The 16,413-nt window shown below is 37.5% G+C and overlaps 1 long non-coding RNA gene across 3 annotated transcripts; it reads right to left on the reverse strand.

The window, feature by feature from the left end:
* Nucleotides 1–6,623: 6,623 nt before the first annotated feature.
* On the reverse strand, nt 6,624–12,509 carry LOC111326379 (uncharacterized). 3 transcript variants are annotated; one of them, XR_016000486.1, is made up of 5 exons: nt 12,126–12,509; nt 11,009–11,109; nt 8,198–8,239; nt 7,588–7,633; nt 6,624–7,010 (listed from the first exon to the last, which is right to left on the reverse strand). It is a non-coding gene; the product is annotated as an uncharacterized LOC111326379 (long non-coding RNA). The 3 variants fall into 3 exon arrangements; XR_016000485.1 differs by having other exon boundaries at nt 12,121–12,509; XR_016000487.1 differs by lacking the exons at nt 11,009–11,109; nt 12,126–12,509 and having other exon boundaries at nt 8,198–8,401.
* Between the last annotated feature and the right edge of the window lie 3,904 nt (nt 12,510–16,413).

The raw sequence follows: 16,413 nt of genomic DNA on the forward strand, positions 1-16,413 counted from the left end.
CTATATCTAAATGAAAGATGTTTCTTTTTACTGCAAGGGCCTTGGGAAAGAGTACCATATAACCCCATACATTAATTATGCATTCAATTTCATTAATTATGTATGCACCCCATTGTTTTTAAGACAATGACTTATTCCCACGGGTTTAGCATATATACATTACTAATAAGTACTTACTACTTCAATAAAAGAGAAATTGATTGAAAGCGGCTTTTTCGTCTCCATTCCTAGCTCACGTTCTTCTCCCTTCTCCCCTTCGTTCCTAACTTCTCCTCAGTTTTTTTTTTCTTTCCTTTTTACCTTCTTGGCAGTTCTGCTGAGCCTTGAACCATCGCTCCTCAGACAACGCGTTATTATGAGACAATTATCAAACCATAGCCTTACCACTATGCTACGCAAACCAGTTAGGAGTTCCTCTCCAAAGGCTACATTTTCTTTTACCTTTCAGAAAAAAATTTTCACAACAATATGTGCATTGATATAATGCACCAAAGGTCCCCTTTGCACTAAAGAATGCATTTCTTCTTCTCTACGATTGGCCAAATACCACATAGAAAACAAAATTTATTCATACCTCTTTCTAATAACATCAACGAAAGAAGAAGATAGAAGGAAGAAGAGCAACAACAACTCGGAGATGGGGAGACTGAATTTTATTCGACTTTCTCGAATATTATCGGATCACGACCGGTGCATACAGTGGTGTAAGGATCACAACCTGCTTGTGACGTCGGTAAAATGTCCTCGAGCTGGGCGCAGCATTGAACTTAGCTGGACGCGACGTGCTTCATCGCGAGACGGGTACGAGTGGCGATGTTCAAAAAAGGGTTGCGATGGAATGGCTTCAGTGCTCCGGAATTCACCGGTGCGCACACACAGGGTATCGAAAATACATGGTGGGGAATCAAGCGAGGTTTGCCCCAAACAGGAACATCCAAAGGACTTTTCGATGGCTACCTACAAGAATATATGTGGCGTCAGCACTACGGAAACGATCCCTTTGGAAACATTATCGAACGTATCGCTCAACTTTGTGAAGTCCAGAAAGACTAGATACAAAGGTTTCTTTGCATCGCTGTATGCACCGGCCTTCACGAACAATTTTCATCACTAGGACACGAAAGGATAATGAAAGAATCAACCAAAATCACAAGAACAGGTAAGACACAACATTTATTTAAACTTTGCATTGACAAACTTCAAAGCCTGACCGTAGACTTAACGTTATTTTCCAATTTTACACTTTCAAAGCGAAACTGAACATTCAGTTATATTTCAAAATTAAAAACCTCTGGAAAATTACTTGAGTTTTCTGTTTTGCAAAGCCAAAACGCGCCAAATCTACCCTGTTTCAAAAAAGACTTAAAAAAAAATCCAAATTTTCAAAACAAAGACTACTAGTCTCTGCGGAGTTCTATTGTTATCGCTATTGTTTTAATTGAACAAAGACTGAATGCATAATTAATGTATGGGGTTATATGGTACTCTTGCCGGGCCTTGCTCCTGCCACTGATTATAACGCCTCAATGCAAAAACTGGCAAATGATCAGACAAACCGACATTAACCACGGAGACATCATGTATCCTCTCAGAATGACTTACGTAAATATGATCCGAGCACGCGCCAGAAGCAGGTCTGGTGACTACGTTTACCCTCTGGTTCAGGTTCAAATCCCTCAGGACTCTATTTAGTTCTTGTTTGTAAAAACGCGTCGAATTTAAAAAGTCATAATTCAAGTCTCCCATCACAATCAACTCCGCATTTGTCAAATAGGCGTTTTCGATGTTTTTCCCTAAATTGATGTTATATTCTCGTTTCGCCGATGGAGGACGATAGAACCCAGCCGATCAATAAAGATCGTTTTGATTCATGCGGATAAACTTCAAGCCACAAGGCTTCAATGTCGTTAGTCTCAAGGTCTAAACGGCGTCGAACGCATAGATTCTCATTTACATAAGCGAGGATTCCACCCCCAAGCTTTCCTTGTCGGTCTTTCCGGTATAGCTTCTAAGCGGGAATACAATAGTACGAGTCCGGCACCTTACTATCACAAAAGGACTCCGTTAGGATCAAGATGTCAAGCTTGCAGTCAGGTCGAGCTTCGCCAGTAAGCGATTTAGAGATCTCTTCAATAATAATAATAATAATAAAATCTTTATTACCGTGTCAATGTATTTAGCTCATAGAGCTAATTGGGGACACCTACTTTTACTAAATTAATAAAAGAAAAAACTATGTACAGTATCATAATAAGTAACAATACAGCCGATAAACTATGCATTAAAATTTTAAAATATTTAGAAATATCAACAGTGTTCAAAAAAAAAAAAAAAAAAAAAAAAAAAAAAAAATCACGTGCTGCAAAGATTGCAGCAATTGCCACTGTCTTCCACTAGGCTGACCAGGTCAACTCTACGGATTCTAGTTTTAAAGATACTAAGGCTTGGTAGTTCACGCATACCATTTTCTAATTTGGACCAAATATATGGTCCTTGATACCTTAGTGTGTGTTCAAATTTTGGTTCCGTAAGCCTTTGAATGTTCTAGTGACAGAGCGATAAACCATTTCGGCATTGCGAGGCATATAGATTGAAAGGGCCAGGATTAACCGAAATATCGCCACATAGCAGGTCCCACTCTGCAACTAGGCCAATCTGGATAAGGTGCAGTAACTTGGTAACCTTGACACTAGTTTCGGAACACGCATTGCTTGTTGACCGGACGAGTTTAGATTCACCATATCGACCAGAAGGACGGTTAAATACTTGAGAAATATAAAAACGTTCTGCCAACGAAACGCGATAGGAAGCCAAAGATATTCTGGAGTCCTCAATGTCTTCCTGGCGAAGAATTATTTGGCATAAACACAGAACTATAACGGACGTGAAATTAACACGTCCAACCGCCATTGATGCGCATGTAATCATCGCGTCTGTTGAAGGAATACTCAAAATCTTTGTCTATTCCCCCGCTGCACCCTGTTTAATAAACAACTGCGGAACTTAGGGAACTTAGCGTGTTAGCCACTTGCAGATGAATTCGCAGAATTAATCCCGTTTCTCCAAAATTCATTGAAAAAAATAGAAAATCGAGGTGAAGACAGGATATAGCAACTTGGGATCTATTTCATTTGGAGAATGGATTCTTAGATTTTACCCCGTTTTTCTAGAATTTGTTGAAAAATGGAAAATTGGGGTAAAGATATAATACGGGAACTTTGGGTATTATCCACTTGTAGCATGAATGCTCAGAATTTACCTCGTTTTTCTAAAATTCATTGATCAAAATGGAAAATCGGGGTGAAGATGGCATATGGGAACTTAGCCTTCTTGTGGGCCGAATTCTCAAAATTCATGCCGTTTTTCTAGAATTATTAACAAAAAAATGTAAAATCGGGTTAAGGATTGGCTATGGCAACTTGGGATCTATTAATTCGGAGTGAACTCTTAGTTTTTACCCCGTTTTTTGTCAAATTCACTGAAAAAAAAATGGAAATTCGGGCATATGGGAACCTCGGGTATTATTCACTTGTAACATGAAGGCTCAGAATTTACCCCATTTTTCTGGAATTTGCTGATCAAATGGGAAATCGGGGTAAAGATCATCATATGGGAGCTTAGGGTGTTACCTACTTGCGAATGAATTCGTAGAATTAATCCCGTTTCTCCAGAATTCATTGAAAAAAAAAAAATGGAAAATCGGGTTGAAGCCTGGATAAGCAACTTGGGATCTGATTTCATTTGGAGGATGAATTCTTAGATTTTAACTCGTTTTCCTATAATTTGTTGGAAAAAATGGAAAATCGGGGTAAAGATATCATATGGGAAATTCATCCCGTTTTTCTAGAGTACATTGAAAAAAAAAATGGAAAATCGGGTTAAAGATTGGATTTGGCTCTCTAAGATCTATCCCACTCAAAGGACGAATTCTCAGAATTTATCCCGCTTTTCTAGAATTCACTAAGAACACAAACATTTTTTAAATGTGGAATTTTTTCTATCTTCCATTTAACTAAGACTAGCGAGCCGCACAAAGAAACACTTTTTGTAGTTGTAAGCTTCTCATTTATTTCGGACGCGTTTCGACCCCAGTTAAGACTCCTTTTGGGAATGATTACAATTAAAGAGGAACGGTACATTACATAGCGCGTTGTGTCTAAGTTTTTAATTTCTATAGAGGTTATTTAATTAATAATAACTGAAAGCGGGCCGGCGTTATAAAAAACTCGTAATTACAATTAAGCTATTTGCGTATTGCTTTATTTTAAGGGGCTAACTATTAGCGCTAGTCCTAGAATTCACCGCTGAAAAAGAAATGGAAAATCGGGGTAGAGATGGCATATTGGAACTTGGAGTCTTATCCACTTGTAGCGTGAATCCTCAGAATTTACTCCGTTTTTCCAGAATTTATTGAAAAAAGAAATGGAAAATCGGGTAAAGATTGAATATGGCGAGTCAGTGGGAGCCCCGTTTTTCTACTCATTGAAAAAAAATGGAAAATCGGGGTAAAGTGGATTAGATGTGGCAAGTCAATGGATATTCGACTTGGAGGATGAGTTACTAGAATTTTCTCTGTTTTTCTATAATTCTTTGAAAAAAATTCCAAAATCAGAGCAAGATGGCATAAGGGAATTACGGGTATTATCCGCTTGTAGCATGAATTCTCAGAGTTTCCCCCGGTTTTCTAGAATTAATTCATTAAAAAAGGAAAATCAGGAAAGATTTGACATGACAACGTAGGTTATATTCCACTTGCGGTATTAATTCTAAGAATTTACCCCTGTTCTCTAGAGTTCACTTAAAAAAAAAAAATTGGAACATCGAAGCAAAGATTGCATTTGGGAACTTCGGGTATTATCCCCTTGTAGCATGAATTGTCAGAGTTTGTCCTGTTTTTCTGGAATTGATTCATTAAAAAAAAAGAAATTCGAAAATTGGGGTAAAGATTGGCTCTGACAACTTAGGATATACTCCGCTTACGGTATAAATTCTCATAACTTACCGTCCCCTTTTTTTCTTGAGTTCATTGAAATAAAAGTAGAAGAGCGGGTTCAAGATTGGATATGGAAACTTAGAATGTATTCTACTTATGGGGTGAGTTTTCAGAATGGACCCCGTTTTTTCGGAATTTATCAGAAAAACGGAACATCAGGGATGTACCGAGTTATAATTGAATCACTGTGCGTTGGAATATATTCTTTTTATGACATGAATTGTTGTTTTTTTAGAATTCTCTGAAAAGAATGAAAAATCGGGTAAAGATTACCCACAACAAGTTGGAATATGTTTCATTTGCAGGATGAATTGTCCGATTTTACCTCATTTTTTGGCATATCCCACATGTGGGAGTAATTGTCAGATTTTACCTTATTTGTCTGTAATAAACGAAAAAAAAAAATGGAAAATTAGGGTAAAGATTTGATATGGCAACTAAGGTTATATTCCACTTGCGTGATGAATTGTCAGAACTTATCACGGCTTTCTCGGGACTCGTTGAACAAATGGAAAATCGGGGTAACGATTGGACACGGCAAGTCATGATGTTAACCGATCGAATTGTCACGATTGTGACAATTGATAATCGATTGTCACGATATTGTGATTTTTCTACAGTTAATTGAACAAATCGGGGTAAAGATTGGATATGGAAAAGTTATGATATTATCCACTTGTAGGATGAATTGTTGTAATTAACCCTGTGTTTCTAGAGTTGATCGAGAAAGTGGAAAATTGGGGTGAAGATTGGATTTGGCATGTTAGGATATATTCTAATTGCTGGATAAATTGTCAGAATTTATTGCCTTTTTTCGAGAATTTCCACATTCAGTGAAAAATGGAAAAAGGGCTTAACAATGGATATGTCAAGTTTGGATGTATTGCACATGCAGAGTACGAGCTGTGAAATTGTTTTGATTTTCGAATGCACTCAAAACATGGAAATAGGGATAAACAGATATACTGCAGTTGTAAGTTAGATCGCTGGAAGTGCACCCTTAATTCGCGTAAGAAAATTTTGGGTCGGGGGGTAGTTGTCGGAAGGCTATCCCCGGGTGAAGTCAATAATTTTAGTCGGTACTTTGTAGGATCCCCTGCACAAAGCCTTAGGATTATTCGACAAATATCACTTAGTTTGAGGAGATTATTTTGCTGGAAAAGAGAATGTGGCCTTCCCCATAAAATATTTATCAGTATGCAAGTTTTGGTGTGATGTTCTGATTGTTGAAAAGGGTCTGCATATTATTCACACCCCTGGAATTTAAGTCAATTTAGCGTTAAAAATGTCTTCAGGCAATGAGAAATTTTCTCAGAAGTCGCTGTATACACAGATGCATGTGCATATATTGACGGCAAACTATTGATTTATCTTTCCTTGACAAGCAAAGTGAACGTCTTCGTAGAGGCTCACGGGTACTATTCACCGCCAGATAAAACATTGTCACAGAATAATTGAAGGGTTCATTGTAAAAGAAGCCCTTGGTGACTTAGGATGAACTACTGTCGTCCCATTCCAACGTGCTGCCCGTTTACTTGTGGGACCGAAGGAGAACTTAACATGACATCAAGAGTCACCTAGTAGGGCTTCACAAAAGAAAAATCTATGTAAGCAAACGACAAGTTTTAAGTTTCTCTTCCAAATATTTAATGTCTTCCGATGACATTGACGTACTTATATGGCTGTTCTATTATAAACAAGATCATTAAGCTCACTTAAAAATAAAAAAAGAAACAATATACATTAAATTTATATCCCTGATAGAGTAGTTTTCCAAGAGATTATGATTTCACATATTTGAAAAAAAGAGGAATTACTGTGTGACATAGATATATAGGTTGAAAATTTTAAAAGAGATAACTTAAGTATAGGTATGTGTCGGAAAAATGATCTTCTCCCTTTCTTTGTTTCTCTCTTTTCGTTTGCTCCTCCCTTTTTCTTTGTTCTTCTCTTCCTCTTTCCAGCTGCTCTTCCATAACTATTTCTTGTTCCAGCCAGTCCATGTTAATCACATGCTCTTCAAAACATAAGATGTGTATCGCTTAGTAACATCAATATACGACATTTTACAAAGCTGTTTAGCCCTGAGCCTCTGTGGTCTAATACTTCCTTCAAAATCCGTAGACATGGCCGTCCAGTGATGGCCTTTGTCAAAAATATCACCACCAATGTTCATACTAAAGATACAATAACGTTCACCCTAGAATGTACACATGAACCATTAGGGAGAGTACCTCTTTCCGTGCCAATATTCTTTGATATGCCTGACACCTAAGTCGCTGATTATTAATTTTTAAGTAATGTTATAAGTGAGAAAACAGTAGTTTGATTGCTTCTCAAGGATGAAATGCACCAGTACTTCACTATGCCAGACACCCTCATCTGAAGTTGTGTGTAATTCATAACAGCCTTGTTCACTGGTTTTATTTCATGATAGGCGATAAACCTCAAAGCAACTTCAAGAACTCCCTTAGAACATTCAATTTAAAAGGGACGATTTCCTGTTGAGTTGTTAGGTTAGCCAAAATTCTGTTCTATTCTGAAAGTATGAGAAACCCTCTCAGGATGGCAGAGAAGAAATTAGTTTATCTCACCACGTGGTCCTCCATCTTGAGCCATGGTAAAAATTGATCAACAATCCTATTTTAAAGAGAACGAGAGAATATGGGTAGTTACCAGTTTGCTCGGCTCCCAGGTATTCAGAGAAAAACATGAGAGGATATGCAGAGGCTAAAGCCACTGTGTATCAAAGCATTCACTTCAATATTATAAAAGTAATGCAAATTTTTCGTTTTTAGGGCAAATTTATATGATACGACTTAATCGCATGCAACAAGCTCACGGTTACTTCCCACTTTTGCGGGTGTCCTTCGGGAAAAAAATTGTTTGCACACTACAGTAGTTTCACTAAAATCTTTGCAAACTATATATCAGAAGAAAGCTTCATATATGTTTACGATAAAAATATGTCTCAAGCAACTTTTCTTTCAAGGACGTATCAAGATCCAATATGACGTGAAATGACCGAAGGGTCTTCTATTGAATTTATTGGATATGGGATGCTGCAGCACGAGCTAATTCGCTGCACAGTCTTATTCACACTTATTACACAATACCTGTGCAAAGCATGTCAATTAAAAATAACAAATATGGAGAGGGCAGACTACTTTCAATAATTTATAGTGCAAGCAATTTGTTCCTTACCATCATTATTTTGTGTTTACTTTCCCTTTCCTTCTCAATTGGCTGTGAAAAAAAAAAAAAATTCAAAAAATTTTACCTTTAGTTACTTCTTAAAGTAAGAAACCACAAGACTAAACAACAAGTGTAGAAACTTAGACATACTTAGGCTAAAACTCTGATTCAAAAATAAAAAAGTACCCCCCTGCAAAAAAAAAAATCATACCAGTCTTTGTTACCATCCTGTTAATCTCCAATTTTTTCTCACTTTTCTTTGCTTTTAATTTTGTAAACACATATCATGCTTCTTCTCAATGCCAAGAGCCTGAGTTTCCACGAAAACCCAAATAACCAGAAAGAGTATTGGCAAGAAAAATAACCAAATGAGCAGTGGTATAAAACTAGAGCTTGGAGCAATTAACCGACCTGAATGACTGCTACACCCCATTCTTTTTTCCCAGGTCTATGTAAACTAGATTTTGAGCAAAGAATGCAATACCTTGCCAAACATCTGTTAGGATAACTCTAGTGTGCATGATCATCATCTCTTCCTGAGATAGCACTCTTCACTTCAATGTTTTTATTACTACACATATGGAGGCTTTGGTAAGATTGTGGAAAGGAGGGACAACATTTGAGCAGCTAGGAGGGACCAAAATGACAGTGTGGCAGCCATTTATTCCCACTTGGATGGCAAAGTCTGGGGAACCTTCCCCTTGAAATTTAAAAGTTTGGATGTCCAAAAGGGTCCATTTTTGGTTGCTATTTCCCAAGTTGGCTAAAAATTATAGCTACTACGAGGGAGAGTATGTGGAGACACGGTGGCCTCATGGTTAGTGCGCTCGACTCATGATCGAGTGGTCCAGGTTCGAGCCCCGGCCGGGACATTGTGTTGTTCTTAGGCAAGACACTTTACTCTCACAGTGCCTCTCTCCACCCAGGTGTATAAATGGGTACCGGCAATTTAATGCTGGGGGTAACCCTGCGATGGACTAGCATCCCATCCAGGGGGAGGTAGAAATACTCCTGGTAGCCTCATGCTACAGAAACCAGATTTAAGCTCTGGCCTAATGGGCCACTAGGCTCGTAAACAGACTTTACTTACTTTACTATGAGGGAGAGTATTGACACTGAATTAATGAATAGAGTAGCTTTTACCTATCTGAGTACATAAACATTATACATAGCAATGTTGTCTCTGTGATGTCTGTGTGGCCCTTGATTGATTTTTAGCTTTGCCTTGCTCAAAAAATGAAATTGTGCTGAGGACAACATTAGATTTTGGGATATGGTGCTGTGATTTCTAACACAGAATCTTTAATGCAATTACTGATAGCGAAGGAGTTAATTACCGTATTTATCCATGTATAAGTTGACCCCCATTTTCAAGGTTGAAAATCAGATTTTTCATTATTTCTAGTAAAGAAAAATTCAGACCGACAGAAATTTCCCATATGGTTGATCTCTTATTTCTGAGAATGTATTGAAAACACGGTGAATTAAAAAAAACTGCAGAGCAAAATGTAACCATGTGCTGTGAAGTTTAGTAGCACTTGTTTACATCCCCACGATTCATGATTTAAGCATATACAACCACTTCGATTTACTGGAGAAGTAATTCACCATCTTTTGTAAATCGTTTTGAAAATGAAATCTTCATGCATTTAAATAACCTTTTGAAAAGAGATTTAGTAGACTAAAGGAACACCGAAGAGCTTCGAAGGATTGCTTGATGAAAACACGGCCATCTTGGAAACTACACAATATTTAACATAGATGGTCCACGCACGTAACAAACAAGACGGCACAAGAAAACAGCATTTGCCAGGTCACTAACTTACTGTAATCATTCGCTGAAAATGAGAATTCAGCACCGAAGCTGTAAGGAAAATTGTCTGCTCTACAGATCAGAAGATACAATAGAAATCAGCCCCACTAGGTTTCTGTTTAAGCCACATAAAATTTATTATTTCAAACTTTTTCATCGATGAAGAACGCACTGAAAACTGAAAAAACTTGAACACAATTAGAACTTGTTTTGTGAACCTGGTTTTCCTAATGGACTTCAGGCAATTGTTATGCTAATTTCTTGGATTGCTTGGGTCAGGTCTTTATCATTCTATGATCTGTGTGAAAGACGAGAGTGATTTTTTGGGCTAATTTTTCTGTCATAAAGAGTCGACTTATACACAGATAAATATGGTGATACTTCAACAATAAATGTAGAGCATGGCAATCAATGAAATGATCAGTGTCTAATCATGAACTAGCTCTTTGTCAGTGCCAAGTTTGCAAAATTAATATTGGAGAAGGGAACATTACTTCATACAACAGTTACTGTGAAACCATCATACTGAAAAATATGACGACTGCTACACTCAACCAGACCTCTTTGTGCAAGAAAATCCTGGAACCACTCATAAAAACAAGCAGTAAAGGTTTGAAAAATTTAAACCTTGCATACGTTGTTGTTTTGAGAAATATTGCTTTCTACATGTGCCTTAGCCTAAGAGTAATGATAAAATGTACAGGTGCCATATTTGTCTGTCAGTGGATTGAATCTATTGGGTGAACACCAGAAAAATAATAATATTGATACAATTAAAATGAGGGTTTAGTATAGGTATGCTGTGGTTCAGTTTCATCCTTAGTTTAATTCTTTTACTTTTAATAGCTGAGGCCAAATTGATGGTGACACATCATCTCATCATAACATACACTCTAGGAGCTACATTTTATCTTTCTTTACACAAAATGCATTTTCATTCATATCATTAACAAAACCAAAGGAAAATTATGCTTATACCAAGGACAAAAATTAATCACAACATTTACCTTTCTGTAACTAGTGCATAATTTTCCAAGAAAATGTTTACAATGGAGCTTGCCTCCTCATTGGCACTTTTGTTTGCTTTGCTGCTGGTTGTCATCCACGCCTGTATGTATGAAATTAAGTAAGGGTGAAAAGATTAGTATTTTCTTTGCAAAGATAGTTGCAGCGAGTGTCTCCCCTAATATATGGATCACCAAACGCTCACAATGAAAGCCAACAAGACCAAGTTCTTGCGAACACATGTAGGAGCAATAATTGCTAATAATAGGAAATAGTCTCTACTGAATTAAGTATTCAATTGTGCATGAATTAGTATTTATTTCATTTCAATATCGAAAACACATAGTTGAAAAAGTATGTAAAGTGTGGTAACATATAACATGCATATTATTATCATATTCCTTATGATTTAGTTCAAAGGGCTTTATTCTAAATAGATCAAAAGAAAGAAAGTGGCTTACGTCAGCCACTGATTTCAATCAAAAAGCACATATGATTAAGTGAAGAGTAATTTTGCTGCAAATCTGTCCTCTTCTGGGCGAGCAAAGAGAATGATTTAGTGCATTGTAACCCAACTGTTTCTTGCTGGAGAGCATGGGAGAGAGCACCCTATCCTTTATAAAAGATACCAGATCTTCATCATACGTGTCAACAGTTTGAGTTAACTTTCCAGGATATATGATGTTTGACATCAACCATACCAGAGGTTGAATTTTTGCGTAGTCCCATACAATTACAATGAATACATGTCTTCATTTGTCTCCATAATAACCATGAATGTAGACACTATGAGATTGCTACATGTAACATAATAAAAATTATAATGAGGCTCGAAGAAAATCACAAATTTTCGGTGATTGAAAAACAGAGATCTGTCTCGTTTTTGAATTATGTATCATCTACTTTTGCATGTGCCAAACAAAATAATAATAAAAAAAAATTATCCCTGGACACAGAAGGATTCAATGAATCCAGGTTAGTTGTTACTCGGACGCTTTATCGGTATACATCTGACAGTATTTAGCCCAAAACTTGAACGCGATCTTTGAAGAATGGTTGTAATATTGTATGGTTGTAACAAAAATACTAGCATGAAGTGCAACTGAAACCTTACCTTACCGTACTAGTTCCGATAGAAAAGCACAACTTCGATCACCAACGCACTCCAAACTAATAAGGGAATCGAAGCCACGAGACCATGTCAAATTCTCGTCTTCCTAAGCTTTCCAACGTATCGAAGAAAATTTCGCCAATAATTCGCACTTAAAAACGCAACCGGAATCTTAATCTTTCACCAATCCGAAGTGTCCCAAACGACACCAAGGATAGCTCATGAAACAAGGATATCCCGTGAAATTCTTAACCTTCGAGCGTGGAAATCTTAACGATCTTCTTACAATTAATATTTTTACATTGCATCCCTCCCCTAGTTGGGAAGTGACAAGCAAGAGACACGTTCACAACGCCTTTTGATTGGAAGAAATAAAACCACATTCTATTGGTTATTAGTTGTGAGGACATAACTACAACGGAAGACACAACTGCAACGCTACAACCGGAAAGAAAGCCAGGTTACCCGGGGAGATTGAAAACAACATGGTTGATCAAAGAAACAACAAAGGAGTGTGCTACTTTTATGGTGGATTTCGCCGCACGGTTCCGTAGGAATATCATCATTCCTCGACCAGAAAATATCACAATTACAGAGAAACAAGACCTAAAAACGCAATGGATATGAAGACCTGAGAAATATGATTTACTGTGTCTTGAAGTGTGGCTTCGACCCTTTTAAAATCGCAGTGAACAAAGTTGTTACACTCCAAAGATTTCCGGCGAAAGGACATCTGCGGAGAGCTGGTGATGTTGTTCTTGCACTGCCGCCATACTGTTACTACATAGCATCATCTGTACTGTTAATCTTGAAAAAACGCAACGATTACGACGTGGAAGCCGACAATGTTCTAAGAATATTTTGGGTCTCGAGTCGTACTAAATAACTGGCAGTGAACATGTGAGACTTTGCAATGGAGTAAGGAGGTAACTGGGATTTTAAATCTATTTTCTCAGTTAAGTCTCTAAGTCGTGAGGAGTTGCGTTACTCGCTTTTACTCATTCTGGCCCATTCAACTGCGCGTACGTGTCCGAGATTTCTAGCCATGTACTTGATACAGTAGCGCTTCTCTCGATATGCTAAAACGGACCGGAGAAGACTGCTTCACAAGTTAGACCTAAAAGGGTAATTAATTTCAAATTGGAGGACAAGTGGCTCATAATCAGAAATTTTTTCTCCCACTCAGTAAGAAAGTAAACATCCTGATTTATATCGATCCGTGTTACCGGAAAATTTTACAATAGGCAGAAAATTGTAATATTTATTGAACATAGAGTAGTAAATCATTGTACACGGTACTTTGCAGTGCTTGAGAGCCTCTTTATAGTCTCTGTTCTTGATACACTCTCGAGCATTTTTCAGTGCATTCTTTATCTCTTTCGCCGCCATAGTGAAAATAATCGCGGGCGCGGTTGAATGCAGAGACAGGTGTGTGGAATAACACAACGCAAAACATCTGAGTTAGTGGCCTCACAAACAGTTCGAACATTTGTATGTTTGAATTGGGAATGTAGAAAAGTAGCAAATTATTGTTCTAAACTCCGATTGACATCCTCGAAGACCATTCTCGTCTAAAGGCATTGCACACACTCGCTAAAGTTTACCTTTCTAAACGTCATACTGACAAGAAACAACATACTCAGAAAACGTAGGTTTATCTTAATAATAATATTTTAATAAGTGTAGTGCGCAAATTCCATTTACATATGATCAAATGTGCATTTATAGAATATAAAAATACAATTATAGAATATAAAAATTACATCAGATAATAAATTAAACTAAGACCCTTATCAAAATTTACAAAACTAATAAAAACCTTATCTAAATTGTAAAGAACTATTAAACCATGCACAATTGAATCCTAATTAAAGGCTAAATTAAAAAGGTGAGTCTTAAGTAAAATTTTAAATTTACTAAAATCAGTCTCGTTATGCACTTTATAAGGAAGACTGTTCCAAAGTTTAGGTGCTACACACATATAAGCACGATCACCTAATGTTTTCTTTGTTATGGCATTTGGTGCTTGCAGCATGAGACCCTTATTACTAGATCTTAAGTTGTATGGTCCATTCTGCTGCAACTTAACAAGATCTTGTTAATAGATTGGACCATGTCCATTAATTGCTTTGAAAGTGATCATAATAAATTTGAACTGTATTCTAAACTGAACAGGTAACCAATGCAGTTCTCGTAGAACTGGTGTGATGTGACACATCTTTGGGATATTAAAAACAATCCTTGCTGCCGAATTTTAAAGGCGTTGGAGCTTAGATAATTCTCTACCTGGTAAACCATATAAAATACTATTACAGTAATCTATCCGTCCGATTACTAGCTAAAGCATGTATCAATGTTTGTGATGCTTTCTCATCTAAGTATTTCCTAATGCGTATATGTGCACGATCCTTCGCAGTAGAGCACTATTTGAGCAATAGTGAAAATCAGACCTGAAAAAAATTTCAGGCCTGTACGGGACTCGAACCACTGACCTCTGCGATACTAGTGCAGCGCTCTACCAATTGAGCTAACAAGCCAACTGAGAGCAGGCCATCAAATTAATTCGACATGAACCCGTAGATGATAAATCAAACAACAACAAACATATGAAACATATGTATGAACTGCGGTTATGAAACGTATATGGATGAACTGCGGTTATGAAACGTATATATTTCCTAATGCGTGGTACATTCGTCAGATGATAATAGGCAGCTTTGCAGGTATTGTTAACATTGATCTTCAGATTAAGACTACTGTCTATCCATGTGCCAAGGTCCTTTGCTGATTTCACTGGGAAAACCTTAGTCACCAATACACAGGGAAGTCCCATCAACCTTTGCCAACTGTTGTCTTGTTCAATTAATATAAATTCGGTTTTGTCGTCATTTAATTAGAGTTTATCATGAAGCATCCAGGTTCTTAAGTCGCGAATACAAAGTTCCATTGCATTAACAGCATCAAGAGCATTCACTGCAGAATCAGGTTTAAACGCTAGATATAACTTCGTGTCATCAGCATACGTGTGGACATGTGGCAAGTGATCGTTTATAATATTAAATAGTTTACTTACATATAGTGTGAACAGTAATGGGCCCAAGCACGACCCTTGAGGAACGCCATGTAATAATTGAAATTTGCCACAAACTTTACCATCAAGTGAAACGCGCTCGGATCGGTCAGATAGGTATGACCTAAACCAACGCAGTGCAGTATCCCTTATTCCAAAACTGTTACTTAAGCGAGATAAAAGGACCGATTGCTCAACCGTATCAAAGGCGGCACTGAGGTCAAGAAGCACCAGCAATATCACGTGTTGGCGATCCATAGCCATGAGGATGTCGTTGTGTATTTTAAGCAATGCAGTCTCGGTGCTGTGACCTCTTTTGTATGCTGACTGAAGCTTCGGGTAGATATCATGAGTGGTCAGATGGATATGAACCTGATCAAATACCGCGCGCTCAGTAAGTTTTGAGACATATTGTAAATTACTGACCGGACGAAGATTGCCAAAGTCGTTTATCCCGGCTTTCTTTTGTCGTGGGTCAACCAATGCCTCTTTCCATAACTTCGGAAAGTGTCCTGCTAATAACGATGAATTAGTCATTTGAGTGATAACCAGTAAGAGTTGCTCAATAGATGCTAAAACAAGCTTTGTTGGCATTGGATCGAGAGAACACGATTTCTTAGATGATTTTTGGATAAGTTTCAGCACATAACTCTGGGACAACGGCTGGAACTTGGAAAATAATTGTGCTTCACCCATAGAAGGATCATTCGGTATTGACTCAGTGATTGAACTAGCCTTGGCATCTTTCTGATCACGAATCTTAACTATCTTGTGCAGGAAAATTTTTCCAATTTCATTTACCAGTAGACTTGTCCTCGTAATGGGCAAATAGTGGTGTGTCATTATATCTCAAAAGTTTCTTAGATGCGCGAAACAATCTACCTTGATCACTGCTGTTCTCATTAACAAACTCTGTGTAGTACTGGTGTTTAACTTTGTTTAGAAGGTAAGTTACATGATTCCTATTTTTTTTTAAAGTCAGGAAATCTGCGACTTGTTTAGTCTTTCTCCATTTCCGTTCAGCCTTTCTGCTTAGAAGTTTAGCCTGATGTATTTCATCATTATGCCATGCTAGTTTAGGTCTTGGTACTGACAACAGTCTTTGTCTTGAGTGGAGCATGCGAATCCAGGAGATGGGAAAGAGTCTTGTTGTAGGTTTCAGCAAGATTATCAAGATCGGTGGCACTAAGGATATCCACATTAGAGATGTGGGAAATATTTCTGCA

The sequence above is a fragment of the Stylophora pistillata genome, chromosome 4, assembly GCF_964205215.1.
Source record: "Stylophora pistillata chromosome 4, jaStyPist1.2, whole genome shotgun sequence".
NCBI classification, from domain to species: Eukaryota; Metazoa; Cnidaria; class Anthozoa; order Scleractinia; family Pocilloporidae; genus Stylophora; species Stylophora pistillata.